The sequence below is a fragment of the Engraulis encrasicolus genome, unplaced genomic scaffold (genome assembly GCF_034702125.1).
Source record: "Engraulis encrasicolus isolate BLACKSEA-1 unplaced genomic scaffold, IST_EnEncr_1.0 scaffold_717_np1212, whole genome shotgun sequence".
NCBI lineage: Eukaryota > Metazoa > Chordata > Actinopteri > Clupeiformes > Engraulidae > Engraulis > Engraulis encrasicolus.
Genome location: NW_026946046.1, coordinates 7,501 through 21,488, shown reverse-complemented (window position 1 = coordinate 21,488; position 13,988 = coordinate 7,501). Strand labels below are relative to the sequence as shown.

The 13,988-nt window shown below is 41.5% G+C and overlaps 1 long non-coding RNA gene across 1 annotated transcript; it reads right to left on the bottom strand.

Annotated features, from left to right (window-relative positions):
- Nucleotides 1-2,524: 2,524 nt before the first annotated feature.
- LOC134444760 (uncharacterized) lies at nucleotides 2,525-4,112 on the bottom strand. The gene is made up of 4 exons (XR_010034092.1): nucleotides 3,845-4,112; nucleotides 3,101-3,197; nucleotides 2,934-3,018; nucleotides 2,525-2,798 (listed from the first exon to the last, which is right to left on the bottom strand). It is a non-coding gene; the product is annotated as an uncharacterized LOC134444760 (long non-coding RNA).
- Between the last annotated feature and the right edge of the window lie 9,876 nt (nucleotides 4,113-13,988).

The window sequence follows — 13,988 nt, the reverse complement described above, 5'->3', positions numbered from 1 at the left end:
TGCCAATGTGACAACATTAAATTCATTAGGGAAGTGTAGGTTAGGTTATCGCCCCAGCTGTTGGCGATGTGAGATAAATAGCCAACGCTTACACGCTCAAACGAAGCGCTGTTAGGTTACTGCGGTGAGGTGTATTGCACTCTCAGTCATTTTTACCAAATGAAAAAAGTACCCACATCCAGAAAACAAGTCTGAAGTTGCAATATTAGACGTTTCAAATCTTGCGATGCGAGAATCGGTATGGCTTCTGGCTACACTCAGTTTACATTTTGTCAGAGCTTGCACATTAATGGCAATTCATCCGATCATCATTTAAAAAAAAAAAAGAAAATTCATTACGTTATTTAGGCTATTCTTTTTATGACTCTTCCTACTTCCTGGAGGTGTTCTCACACAATTTATAGGCATGTTGTTATCCGCTGAATCGGTGCGTGCGGGTGAATATGAGCATAATTAATATGCCGTCAACATCGTCTAAAATATTCCATATGGTAATAAATGTTGCCTACCCATTTGCGCTTGAATGTGTATTGTGTGTATGCAAGAGAAAGTGTGTGTGTGTGTGTGTGTGTGTGTGTGTGTGTGTGTGTGTGTGTGTGTGTGTGTGTGTGTGAGAGAGAGAGAGAGAGAGAGAGAGAGAGAGAGAGAGAGAGAGAGAGACTACCACGTGGTAAAGCGTACAGCAAGCGCTCCCAAGCGCCACCCGGCGGTTGTTTGGGTACACTGCAGCTAGGCCCGGTACGTACCGAGGTGGAGGTCGTGGCATTACCTCGGTAAAGGGTGTGCATTGTAGGGGGACCGACTGTAGGTTGTAGGCCTACTAGGTAACTTAACTGATATGGCATTGTGTTGTCTGGAAAGCTGACTTAAGCTTATGACATCTATAAAATAATTGCACCAAACTTTGTATAATATATTATCATGCCCAAAGTGTTTGAGGGGAAAGAAAGAGAAGAGTGAAGAAAAATATTATAGAAAGTAGAAAGTTTCATAGGGAGTATATCTAACTTTGACCGAAGGCAGCATGGCATTTCACCCTGTCAGTTGTGTGTCAAAAATTGACAATTCTGAAGACCCTATAGGAATGCCTAGGACATTGAGTGACTTGTATAGCCTAGGCCTAAGGGTTTTAAACTCAACTCCTTCCAACATATTCTTACAGATTTTTAAACATTTTAAACCCCCTACATTATCTTATTTTTAACATCTTATTTATGATCCGTATCGTGGTACGTGGCCTATGGTTGTGGTCGCCTATCCGTTTTGTTTTTGACGGTAGGCCTAACTGCGAGAGCGACAGCTGTGGAAGGAGGAGCTGGCAAGCGTATGGAACAGTGTGCGTCTGGCTATTTCACAAAACAATATGTCGTACAGATTACTTTGTAAATCCATGCCTAGTGTTCCTAATTCCACCCAAATGAAACTACATAACATGATGTAGGCTACATGTTAGAAGTTTAGCCAGAGACTTTTTATGAAAAGCTTCGTGCTGTCATGTTTCTCGTCTTGAGGAGGGAGAAAAGAACGCCAGTCTAGGGTCAGTGCATTCATGCACAGTCAAAAGCATTCTTATTCCCATTTGTAAATAACCCTCTTTTGGGAGAAAAGCACTAAGGACAAACGCAAAGACAAGCATTGAGAATATTATTTGTGCACGTAGGACTTGCTGAAACAAGACTACCTTTTAAAAACGTTGGTGATGGTCCGACCATTTGAGTCATGAATGCGTTTGCATCCGCGCGTCGCTTGCACTTGCATAGTGATCGAGTGGCGTGAGTGACTGATATAAACACACTGACCTTTCCATTCGGTTTTCAATCTAAATCCAGGGAGTGATATTGCGCGATTCACAACATGAAAACAGTCGATCTTTCCTTTGTATTTATTAAGGGTTCATAAAACATTCGCCAATTACTCCAAACTTCCCACTATCTGGCTGCTGCCGCATTCTTCTCACATTTGTATATCGTTGTCATGACGACCGAGTCCATGCTTGTCGTCTGTCAACCGAACTCGTCATATTCTGATTGGCTTTTGATAAATTCAGCTTCGCTGATAGGCAGATTACTTCCATGGCTCTAGACCCGCCTAAAGGGAGGAAAGTCCTCCCTAAGCTCCATTCACTTCAATGTTAAAAAGTAAAGCCCGCGCTACGGCCGAAATTTCACCATTTATAATGGAAGTCAATGAGGATGGAAGGGAGGATGGTCCTCCAAGGTCTATTATGTGAATTAGAAGCGCTAAAGTATATGTTTTCATCGCTAACTAGTTATAAAATACTAACAATTATATGACAAAGATATAATAAATATGTTTTGTTTCTGGAAGATAGGCCTATGGCTTTATTATTTTGAGGGAGGATCGTCCTCCCTTTCCTCAATGGCAAATACGCCATTGCTAAAATTTTATCAATTTTAGTCAGCTAAAACTAGACTAAGACAAAAATGATTTAGATGACCAAATTGTGACTAAAACTAAAATTGCATTTTCGTCAAGAGACTAAAACTAAATTAAAAATTCCTCTCAAAATTAACACTGACCGACACGGATTTCAAATCATACTTGCTGTGCCTGTTTAGTAGCAAGGTAGCACCCCAGAACTGCATTTGTGCGAATCTGACACCAATATTAAGGGAGAAACAGACTAGCGAAGGTTTACATATGAGGGTAGGGTATAGTCTACATGTTTCTGACATTGGCTCAGCAACTCACCCTATTGGACCATCCTCCATTCCTGGTTCCATCCCCCTGGGTGCTCGGTGCTGGCTGTGTCAACGTGCATGGGTGGCTACCCAACACTGTTCAAAAACATGATGAGATTTAGATGAGATTTAATATCAGACAAAATATTTATTACATATCACTAAAAGCAAATACTGTGTCAAGCCCTACATAGCCTAAATAAACGAAACAGTGCCAGCATGCATACTTACACTGGGTCTGCGTCAGGGGGCACTTCCAGGAGATCTGGTCAATACTGTGTCACTGGTGTCAACAGTGAGTGGGCTGAACGTTCATCTGCACAATGTAAATAAACATTTAATTATTTCCCATACACCTAAAACAATTACATGTGTATGACATTAGCTCACTAACTCACCCTATTGGGTCATCCTCCACTCCTGGGTCCATCCCCATGTGCCATGGGTGCCCGCTGCTGGCTGTGTCAACATGCATGGGTGGCTGGCTACCCAACACTGTTCAAAAACATGATGATTTAGATGAGATTAAATGTCACAAAAACAATGCCAGCATGTATACTTAGGCCTACACTGGGTCTGCATCAGTGGGCACTTCCACTTATCAAATAAATCTGTCATGAGCCAACAACTGAGAGAGGGAAAAGTCAAGTCACAATTTAGCTTTCATGACAGTAAATTACTACATGAGTGCAAATAAATACATCAGCAGGTTCACAACGTCATGAATTATTTCTGAGGTCAGTAGCCTTGTACTGTAAGAAAGCTTGGGACAAATCATTCATGCAGTCATTTCAGAAGTCAGTAGGCTTAAGCTTACCTCATCTAAACATACAAAAAACAACATGACTCACTACAAAGACCTCAGAAAAGAAACTAACTTACATTTATGGTAGTCCAACACCGTTAGTAATGTGCCAATCTCTTTGCCTACATCTGCAAAGCTACTCAACGTGACACCCCCTCTCAGTTTGTTTACATCCGGCGTCCACCTCTCCCCAATGCAATGAATTAGCTATGCACGATGGGCATGAGATTGTGTATCTTGCAAGCGACAGGGATTCATCTTTCAAATAAGAAAGGACTATGCAGGCAATTGCATGTCTGTTCAGTGAATATCAAAACATTTTAGCAGCCAAACTTACTTGGATGCAACAGCAGCAGCGGCAGCAGCAGGAGTAGGCAGTAGGCAGCAGCAGGCAGGCAGCTCATCGCATGCTCTTCTCGCATTCGCTCCAACTTCTCGTGTCAACTTTGATTAATACTTCCGACACTGTCAACATCCACATGCCAATACGTCCGCGAAAACACCTTGAAATGACGACTCTTCTCCGTTTAGACTTGTAATTGTCCTTCAGCAATATAAACCGTGAACACTGAACAAGACACTACTTCCTCAAAGTTTAATGTGTCCCCTCAAAGAACGTCCCCTGGAAACACTGATCACAAAACAACATCCGGTCGATTAACCACTTCCTGGAATATTTGAATTATCAGAGACGATGCTAATTAGAATAGAGAATCTTTGGTATTAATAGCTACCCCTGTAATTAAGAGATCAGAGATTTCTAAAACTAGTGAAAAAGAGTTACAAAGTTAATTGTGTTTCCTGCTGGCCATTTTCGGTTGTTTTGACGGAGAGTAATGAGTATGACTGAGCTGTATTTTACCGCGATTTCAACGTTGTGTCATTTCAACAGTATTCTGGTCAAGGTAAAATAAAATAATATATATATAGGCCTATATTAAAAACGTTTTTTTTAAAAAAAACCCAAAACAAAACAATGTCTCTGTTAGTTGTACAGCAGATACCCACACATATGAGGTATCAAAATTATGGTTGAGATGTCTAGTTTTCAAAAAAAAAAAAAAACTTGGGTTGGACTTTCAGTTATGGTGCTGTTGTTTACAAATTGTGTCAGAGTGAATTCTGAGGGTTAACATTACTTGTCCACCTAAGCAGTTGTATGTCTCTATGCAAGTGGGTGTTTGAGTACTCTATTAGTTGTAGAGAACAATATTGCTTAGCAAATTTTGTTAACTAGCATGCTAACTAGCGATTTCTGCTATTTTGCTCTGTGCTTTATGGCTCAAATGGAGGGGAATGTTTTGCGCTTAGTGTAAGCTTAATCTACCTTTTGGCAGTAGCCTACAAATAACAAAATTAATGTTTAAACTGTGCTTTTTTATTTGTTTCCTCACAGGTAGCATCATGAAGGCAGTTTACCCTTAAAAAAAGGACCATCATCGTCAGAAAAGTTCCTTTAACCCTTTAGCTCCCATAGAGGCCGTGAACGTCCGGCCACCTCTCTCCCATAACGCCCGCCGACACCCGGAGTATTTTCATAGCTGAACAGAAGTCATCATGCAGTTTCTACAGCTTTCACTTTAGATCACTATTACAGACCCTCAATACCTATATTTTTATTATAACAATTATTTTGGGGAGATCCTGAACTACAGTGCAAAGTGGCTGAGCTCAAAAGTAGCCTACGGGCTCACTGCTGCTGCCCAGTAGAAAATATCTTTTAAATGCAGTACAGTTCCTAATTGTGCGTTCATGTGGTAATTACGTAAATACCAAACACTGACATCCGAAGCACACATGAACGCCACCGGCCCTTGTAGAAAATTTTGATTAACGACTTTACGAGCTGATGACGTACACAACAGCTAGCTCTACTCTCACCATGGCAATCGCTAAGTTGAAATACTCAAAAACCGGCATTCAGTAGGCCCTATGTTCAGATAGTCATGGTAAATGACTGTCAGAAAATATTCAGCATTTTTACCTTTTGACTTCCTAATTCATTTGCTTGCTGTAGCTGATGAACAACAGTCTATTATCGTTTTATTAACAAAAAAATGGCCAGAGTCTCACTCTGGTCCACCATCTTTAAGTTGTAAACAACAACAAAATAGCACATGAACGCAACGCACTTGTAAATACCACTTCACAACTAGATAATATCTACTAGATAAGACCACATGAATGCACTATATCTCTTCTCTTGCCTCCCTCTCCTCTCCACAAGCTCTCCCCTCATCTAATCTCTTCATTTTGCTAGTCCTCATCTCTCTTTCTTCATTGTGTTACTGTTTAAGCTGATAACTGTTATCTTTTAAAAATTAAATAGTTAAAGATATTGAAGTTGTCTGTCTTGTGTTACCGTTACCATGAAGGACATCATCTCACATCTCAAATGTATTGTGTAAGTGGTTTGTAAATGTTTTGATGAGAATAGTATGATCTCTCAGATGTTGCCTCCCATGCATAAGCAATGCTCAACAAGTCATTTGTTGATGTTTTGGAAAGCATGGAAAGATTTTCACTTTAAAAGTTCCCCAGATATGCGTTAGTAATGAGTTGTAAGTCCTTGATCATGCATAAGCAATGCTTATCAAGTCATTTGTTAATGCGTTGTAAAGCCTTAACAGGTTTTCACTTTAGATCAGTTCCCCAGATATACTTAAGTAATGGGGTTTAAATCCTTGATAATGCATAAGCAATGCTTATCAAGTCATTTGTTAATGCGTTGTAAAGCCTTATCAGGTTCTCACTTTAGATCAGTTCCCCGGATATACTTAAGTAATGGGTTATAAATCCTTGATAATGCACAAGCAATGCTTATCAAGTCATTTGTTAATGTGTTGTGAAGCCTTAACAGGTTTTCACTTTAGATCAGTTCCCCAGATATACTTAAGTAATGGGTTATAAATCCTTGATAATGCATAAGCAATGCTTATCAAGTCATTTGTTGATGTTTTGGAAAGCATGGAAAGGTTTGCACTTTAAACGTTTCGCAGATATGAGTAATGAGTTGAAAATTCTTGATAATGCATAAGCAATGCTTATCAAGTCATTTGTTAATGTGTTGTAAAGCCTTAACAGGTTTTCACTTTAGATCAGTTCCCCAGATATACTTAAGTAATGGGTTATAAATCCTTGATAATGCATAAGCAATGCTTATCAAATCATCTGTTAATGTGTTGTGAAGCCATAACAGGCTTTCACTTTAGATCAGTTCCCCAGATATACTTAAGTAATGGGTTGTAAATCCTTGATAATGCATAAGCAATGCTTATCAAATCATTTGTTAATGTGTTGTGAAGCCATAACAGGCTTTCACTTTAGATCAGTTCCCCAGATATACTTAAGTAATGGGTTATAAATCCTTGATAATGCATAAGCAATGCTTATCAAGTCATTTGTTAATGTGTTGTGAAGCCATAACAGGCTTTCACTTTAGATCAGTTCCCCAGATATACTTAAGTAATGGGTTGTAAATCCTTGATAATGCATAAGCAATGCTTATCAAATCATTTGTTAATGTGTTGTGAAGCCATAACAGGCTTTCACTTTAGATCAGTTCCCCAGATATACTTAAGTAATGGGTTGTAAATCCTTGATAATGCATAAGCAATGCTTAACAAGTCATTTGTTAATGTGTTGTAAAGCATGGGAAGGTTTTCACTTTAAACGTTTCCCAGATATACTTAAGTAATGGGTTATAAATCCTTGATAATGCATAAGCAATGCTTATCAAGTCATTTGTTAATGTCCAGAAACATCCATGAGGGGCAGTCACATGAGCCTCAACTTACTGTTTGCCATGTTACCAGTCATCACACACTAACCATTACAAAAGGGTTAATTAAGATTTCACTAATGCTAAAGCAAGAGTATACAAACAGTTGCCATACATGCCTAATAGTACTTGGTAATGGTTAGGTGGTAGGAGGCAACAAAGAGATAATGTTTTTTTTCATAAATAAAGGTGGGTTATCTGACATTTTAATGATGGTTTACTAATGCTTATCAGAAAGTTCAATCGCCATAAACGAATAATTACCAAGAAATGCATAATGACTAACTCGTGATTCACTAAGGGTCGACTAATGTTAAAATAAGGCTTAACTAAGGCTTAACTTTGCTTAACGAACAGTTGCATCAGCTCAAACAAACCATTTACTAACGGTAGAAGTTAATGCTTTAGAAATGAGAAATAATACTTACATAATGACTAACTCGTGATTCAGTAAGGGTTAACTAATGTTAAAAGTAAGGCTTAACTAAGGCTTAACTATGCTTAGCGAACAGTTACATCAGTACACACAAGCCATTTACTAACGGTAGTAGTTAATGATTAAGAAATAAGAAATAACACTTACATAATGACTAACTTGTGCTTCACTAAGGGTTAACTAATGTTAAAATAAGGCTTAACTAAGGGTTAACTAATGCTCAAAAAGGGGTACTTATTATAAAGTGTTACCGTCTTCTTCATCATCATCATCATCATCTTCTTCTTCTTCTTCTTCTTCTTCTTCTTCTTCTTCTTCTTCTTCTTCTTCTTCTTCGTTAAAAAGCTTTGGGCTGGAGACGTGAATCAAAGCATGACGTTACATGCATAAAGAGAAGAGGGGGTGAACTTTCTAAAGCCCTGATGGAGGCCGTTGCAGACCAAAACAGTTTGGCAATCTTAACATGTTCTACAATGAACTTGCTCGATGTAATAAAACGCTTTTTAATAAAGAAGAAGAGTGCCTTCGATATGCTCTAAACCTTGTTCTGATTGAACCTTGTTTTGATTTTGATCCTCAAAAGCAGGTCGTCGGCGTAATGGTAGCCTACCGTGTCTTAGCCACCATGCCCGCGCACTCCAACGCAGTCTCACCCCAAGTAGTCAATTTCGGACTACCTTGGACCAGACTGCAATTTTCGACGTCTTGGGTATTCCTTCCACGTCACATTTTGACTATGTGGCCTAACCCTAAACCTATTCCTAAACCTAACCTCAATGACGTTATGCTGCCACAAGGGGGCGCCTTTGAGGACATAGTCAAAATGTGACGTGGAAGGAATACCCAAGACGTCAAAAATTGCAGTCTGGTCAAAGGTACTCAGATATTGACTACTTGGGGTGAGACTGTGTAGCGCACTCACAAAAATGCTCTCTCCTCTCCTACTGTACCCCAGGGACATGACGGAGGTGGTGCACATCAAGGACCGCAAGGAGGTGATCCACGAGCTGAAGTTCTCCCCGGACGGCGCCTACCTGGCGGTGGGCTCCAACGACGGCCTGGTGGACGTGTACGCGGTGGCGCAGCGCTACAAGAAGGTGGGCGAGTGCAACCGCTCCTCCTGCTTCATCACGCACCTCGACTGGTCCGTGGACAGCCGCTTCCTGCAGACCAACGACGGCGCGGGCGAGAGGCTCTTCTACAGGATGCCAGGTGGGCTCCGTCTTCAAACGAAAGGGCTTCAGGTGCAATGCAATGCAAGATCAGATCAGAACTCTGGGGAGAGGCTCTTCTACAGGATGCCAGGTGGGCTCAGTCAGTCTTCATTGGGTTTTCAGGGTTTTTTTAATAGGTTTTAAAATACAAACGAAAGGGCTTCCGGTACAATGCAAGATCAGATCAGATCAGAACTCTGGAGAGAGGCTCTTCTACAGGATGGACGTTTTGTGGTACTTTTACTGTTCACTGTCCACAGATGTTGCATGCAAACCCTCCAAAAAGCAAACTGATTTCTGACATAGTGACACATAGTCCTCTGCACGAGACTAAAAATCATTACAAAATCCTTGGAAGATGTCTTACACCAGTGGTTCTCAGCTTTTTTTAAATAAACATCAGCTGAACCTCATTATAAGTTTCCCAGCGCCCCCCTTGACCTCATCATAAGCCTGCCTATGCATAAAACAGACTCTGTTATGCCCCTAAATAGCATTTAAGCACCGCCCACTCTCAGCTTGGCCGTGATTGGTGGTCTTGACTCCAGCTCTATTATTTCTGCATTATTTCCTGCCCAAGGAGGAAGCCAAAATTATGTATTAGATTATAGTCTTAATTTATTATGTCTTTTTCCTCTGTCAAGGTCCAACCAAATGATGTAGAAAGGCTGTCTGCAGTATGTGCATATTTTATTATTTCCATGGCATGTATACTTGTCTTTTGCCCACAGCGGGGAAGTTCCTCCCCAAGGAGGAGGCCAAAGGTATCCACTGGATGACGTGGACGGGCGTGCTGGGCCCGGAGGTGAACGGCATCTGGCCCAAGTACTCCACCGTCAACGACATCAACTCAGTGGACGCCAACTACAGCAGCGCCGTCCTCGTCACCGGAGACGACTTCGGCCTCGTCAAGCTCTTCAGATTCCCCTGCCTTAAAAAAGGTCAGACCCTAACACGCGCTTTGCCTAGACAAACTAGAACAAAAGTACATAGGCAGGCATAGCGGGTGCCAGTCTGGTCAAGCTCGTAAAGCCTATAAATGTCAAATGTCTAAATGTCAAACTAAAGTCTACAGGCTGCCAGTCAGTTATTAACAGTGTTGTGCTGGTCAAGCTCCTAGATAGCCCTGCCTTAAAAACGGTCAGACAAAGCAACCACTAGTTACTTAGGCACAGGGTATTGCAGCTGCTTGTGCCTGTTAAAAGCACCATGGATGAGGGTCTAGGAGCTAGAGATGGGATTTATGGTTCTCTGACTGGATCATAGTGACTCATTCCTTTGAAAGACCAAAACGGCCTGTTTTGAAAGGTTTTTAATTATTTATTCAGTGTTAAGAAGAAAGCACTTTTGACTACACCTCTCGTCATTTTTTCCAAACTACAACTGATTGTCCTCCTACTAAAAACGTTTCTGCCTCTCTCTGAGGCAGACATGTTTGTTTCCCCCAAATTAAAGTTTGCATGTGAATGAAAAACGAACGAAAAAATGGAAAAGAGTGGCTCCCAACTGGGATTTGGTTCCCATCATTCACGTCTAGGAACCGTTCAAAGGAATCGATTCATTCACGAATGTTACAACACTAGTAGGAGCCGAACCACATTCTTCCTACCGGTGCAGGATTTAAACCTTCAATTGTTCAATCCCAAGGCCAAGAGATGCACCGGATCCTGATTTTTAGGATCCTGCCGGATCCGGAACCGGATACCGGATCCTACGAAAGGGTTGAAACACATAGCCAACTCACACATGTGGGCCCTGTTGTCTCAAACTATTTTTACTGAAAAGCCTCGGCTACCGGATCCTGGATCCTGGAACCGGATCCGGATCCTGTGAAAAACCCTATTATCCTGCCGGATCCGGAACCGGATCTTGGATCCTGTACATCTCTATCATCCCATGGCTTCCTGCTGTATTCACACATTCCTCTGTTCTGTGAAGCAGTGTCTTTACATGATCATGGCTAATTCATTTGATTTCAACAAATGGTTAAACTATTCATATTTCTGTCCATGAGGTCATAATAAAATGAAAAAAATTGTAAAAGAACATTAACTCAAATTAAGTCATAAGATTATAATTAAATTGCTGACAGTAATAATCACAACATGATTTGCTTGATGTCTGTCTGGACAAAAAAAGAATCTCTGTCTTCTTCTCTTCTCTCTTCTCTTCTCTTCTCATCTCTTCTCTTCTCTTCTCTTCTCTTCTCTTCTCTTCTCTTCTCTTCTCTTCTCTTCTCTTCTCTTCTCTTCTCTTCTCTTCTCTTCTCTTCTTCAACCTACAGCGGCCAAATTTAAGAAGTACATCGGGCACTCTGCCCACGTGACGAACGTGCGCTGGTCGCAGGATCTGCAGTGGGTGGTGAGCACGGGCGGGGCGGACCACTCCGTATTCCAGTGGAGGTTCCTGCCCGAGGGCGTCATGAATGGGGTCCTAGAGCCTCTACTGCAAGGTGACGTTTTATCACAACTCACCACACACACACACACACACACACACACACACACACACACACACACACACACACACACACACACACACACACACACACACGCACAGTCCCACTTGTACACACACACACACACACCCTCGTACACACACACACACACACACACACACACACACACACACACACACACACACACACACACACACACACACACGCACACACACACACACACACACACACACACACACACACAGTCCCACTTGTACACACACACACACACACACACACACACACACACACACACACACACACACACACACACACACACACACACACACACATATTCAATATAACATTTCACCGTCATGAACACTAAAAAAACCCAAAAGGGTCATAAACAAAGCACTGTAGCCACTACAGCAAGGTGAGGATTACAACTCACCACACTACATAATATACAGTAATAAGATAGTGAAAGCCCAACTGGGAATCTCCAACTCCCTTTGTCATTGTGACACAGCACTCCACAACACATAAGCGCACACTGCTCACAACGAAATTGCATGTACGCCTTTCCCGTGCAAGGGGCTAGCCCCCAATATTTCACCGTCATGAACACTAAACAAGCCAACAAAGTTGTCATAACCAGAGCACTGGAGCCACTACAGCAAAGTGAACACACCACAACAACATACACTGACAAATTCAAGAAAAGTTGTAATATGCAGTAATATACAGCCAATAGATTCTGCCCAATCAGCACTGGCATTACATGGGGTGCCGGAGACACAAGGTGCTGCAAGGCGATGGCCGTACCATAAGCTCAGCAATGCACTGCAATAAACATACCAACAAAGTCAATAATATAACAAAGTCAATAATATACAGTGGACAGAATTATTGTATACTAAAACCAATGAAAAGACAGGAATAAAGAGTCATATTATAGTGTCATGAGCCGGGAGGTGGAGGAGCCCCTCCGGCAAGGTGAATCACTCACTACACCACAAGCTCAGCAATATACTGCAAACAGATGCAACTCGTTCATCATTGTCATTGCCTGGTGGTACACAATATGTTTAGAAATTATGTACACAAAATATGAAACAAAACAAACTGATAAAAGCAGAATGTACCTTGTACCAATCAATGTTAGTTAGTAATACTGATTCTGCTCTGCAAAAAAAAAAACCGGTAACTACTACTGTAAGTACATTATTTTTACCAAAAGTATGAAAGGCCCACTGGGATCTAAATGTTCCAGAATTATTGGACATCGTATGTGAATCAAGTTCAGTAAAGAAAAAAAACACGTACATCTGTCTCAAAACTATTTTGGGTGCAGGGCTAGCAAAGTCACATGGAAATTGAAAATAAAGTCCGTGACACCAGGCTCCCGTTTCTATTCAATTAATATTAAATGAAAAGAAACGGGAGCCTGGTGTGCAGACTTTATTTTCAATTTTCATCGTATATGAAACCCCAAAAAAAGAAATAACTGCAATGTAGGTTACAGCATCCCCTAAGAGTGAAGTAAGGCCACTGATGACGTTTGGCTCTTATTGTGATTTACCATCCTGCCAAGACGTATAACATATTGCGTTGCCCTGCAGTAATAGGGTAGACCAAGCCAACCAACACACACCCACACTGTATGCACAGAGCAGCAGGAAAGATAGTAAGTCTGGAACCATAGGGGAGAAAGCAATTGAGTTTAAAAGAAACAGATAGGCTTTGGCCATAATAATAATAATAATAATAATTGTATTTGTATAGCACTGTATCATACAAGGCATGTAACTCAAAGTGCTTAACAAATGGGAAAAAACATCATTGTTAGAGGTGGATTTAAAAAAAGCGGTAGAGAGGAGAGGCAGAAATAGCAGGAAGGCAGAGGAAGGAGAGATAGATAGAGATTGTAGAGACATACTGTAAGTCAGCGTAGGTTAGGACCAGGATTCTTAGAGACGTAAGGTCCATAGTGGCTGTGTCTAGCGTAAGTCATAGATAGTCCCGCTGAATTTGGGCGCTCAGATGCGGCCCCTGGTGGCAGCAGGGGTGAGGGAAAAACTCCCTTTCGCTTGATTCATAGTTTGTAGGGGGAAAATCTCAAAAGCTCAATGAGGTCTGAGAAAAAAACCCGCTGGAGACCTGGGTTTGATTGTAGCCCGCGGTCATTCCCATATCCTCCCCCTTCTCAGGTTGCGTTCGGATCGGAAGGCGTTGACTCGATGACTCCCCCCCTACGTAAACAGGTCTCGGATCAGACAGGTGAAGTTAGCTGATGAGACGGCCGTTACGAACGAGACGAGAGTCTCAACAGGGTACCTGAAAACAAACATGGCTACCACCCAAGCTACTACCTTATAATGGTCTTTATTGAGAGGCAGGTGGCGCACAGCATTTTGGGTATAAGGCAGCTCTAAGTCAGCATCTGATGTTGCCCTCAAACATCCCTGTTACGCCCACAATTGTAGTTAACTGCCGAGGGAGGAAATAAAGCAATTTTTCGTTTCGAATGTCACTCGCTGACTCGCTGTCCAGTTAGCTCACTGGAAGGACAGCTGCCTCAGTCTCCCACTCACTTCCTCCTGTCACACT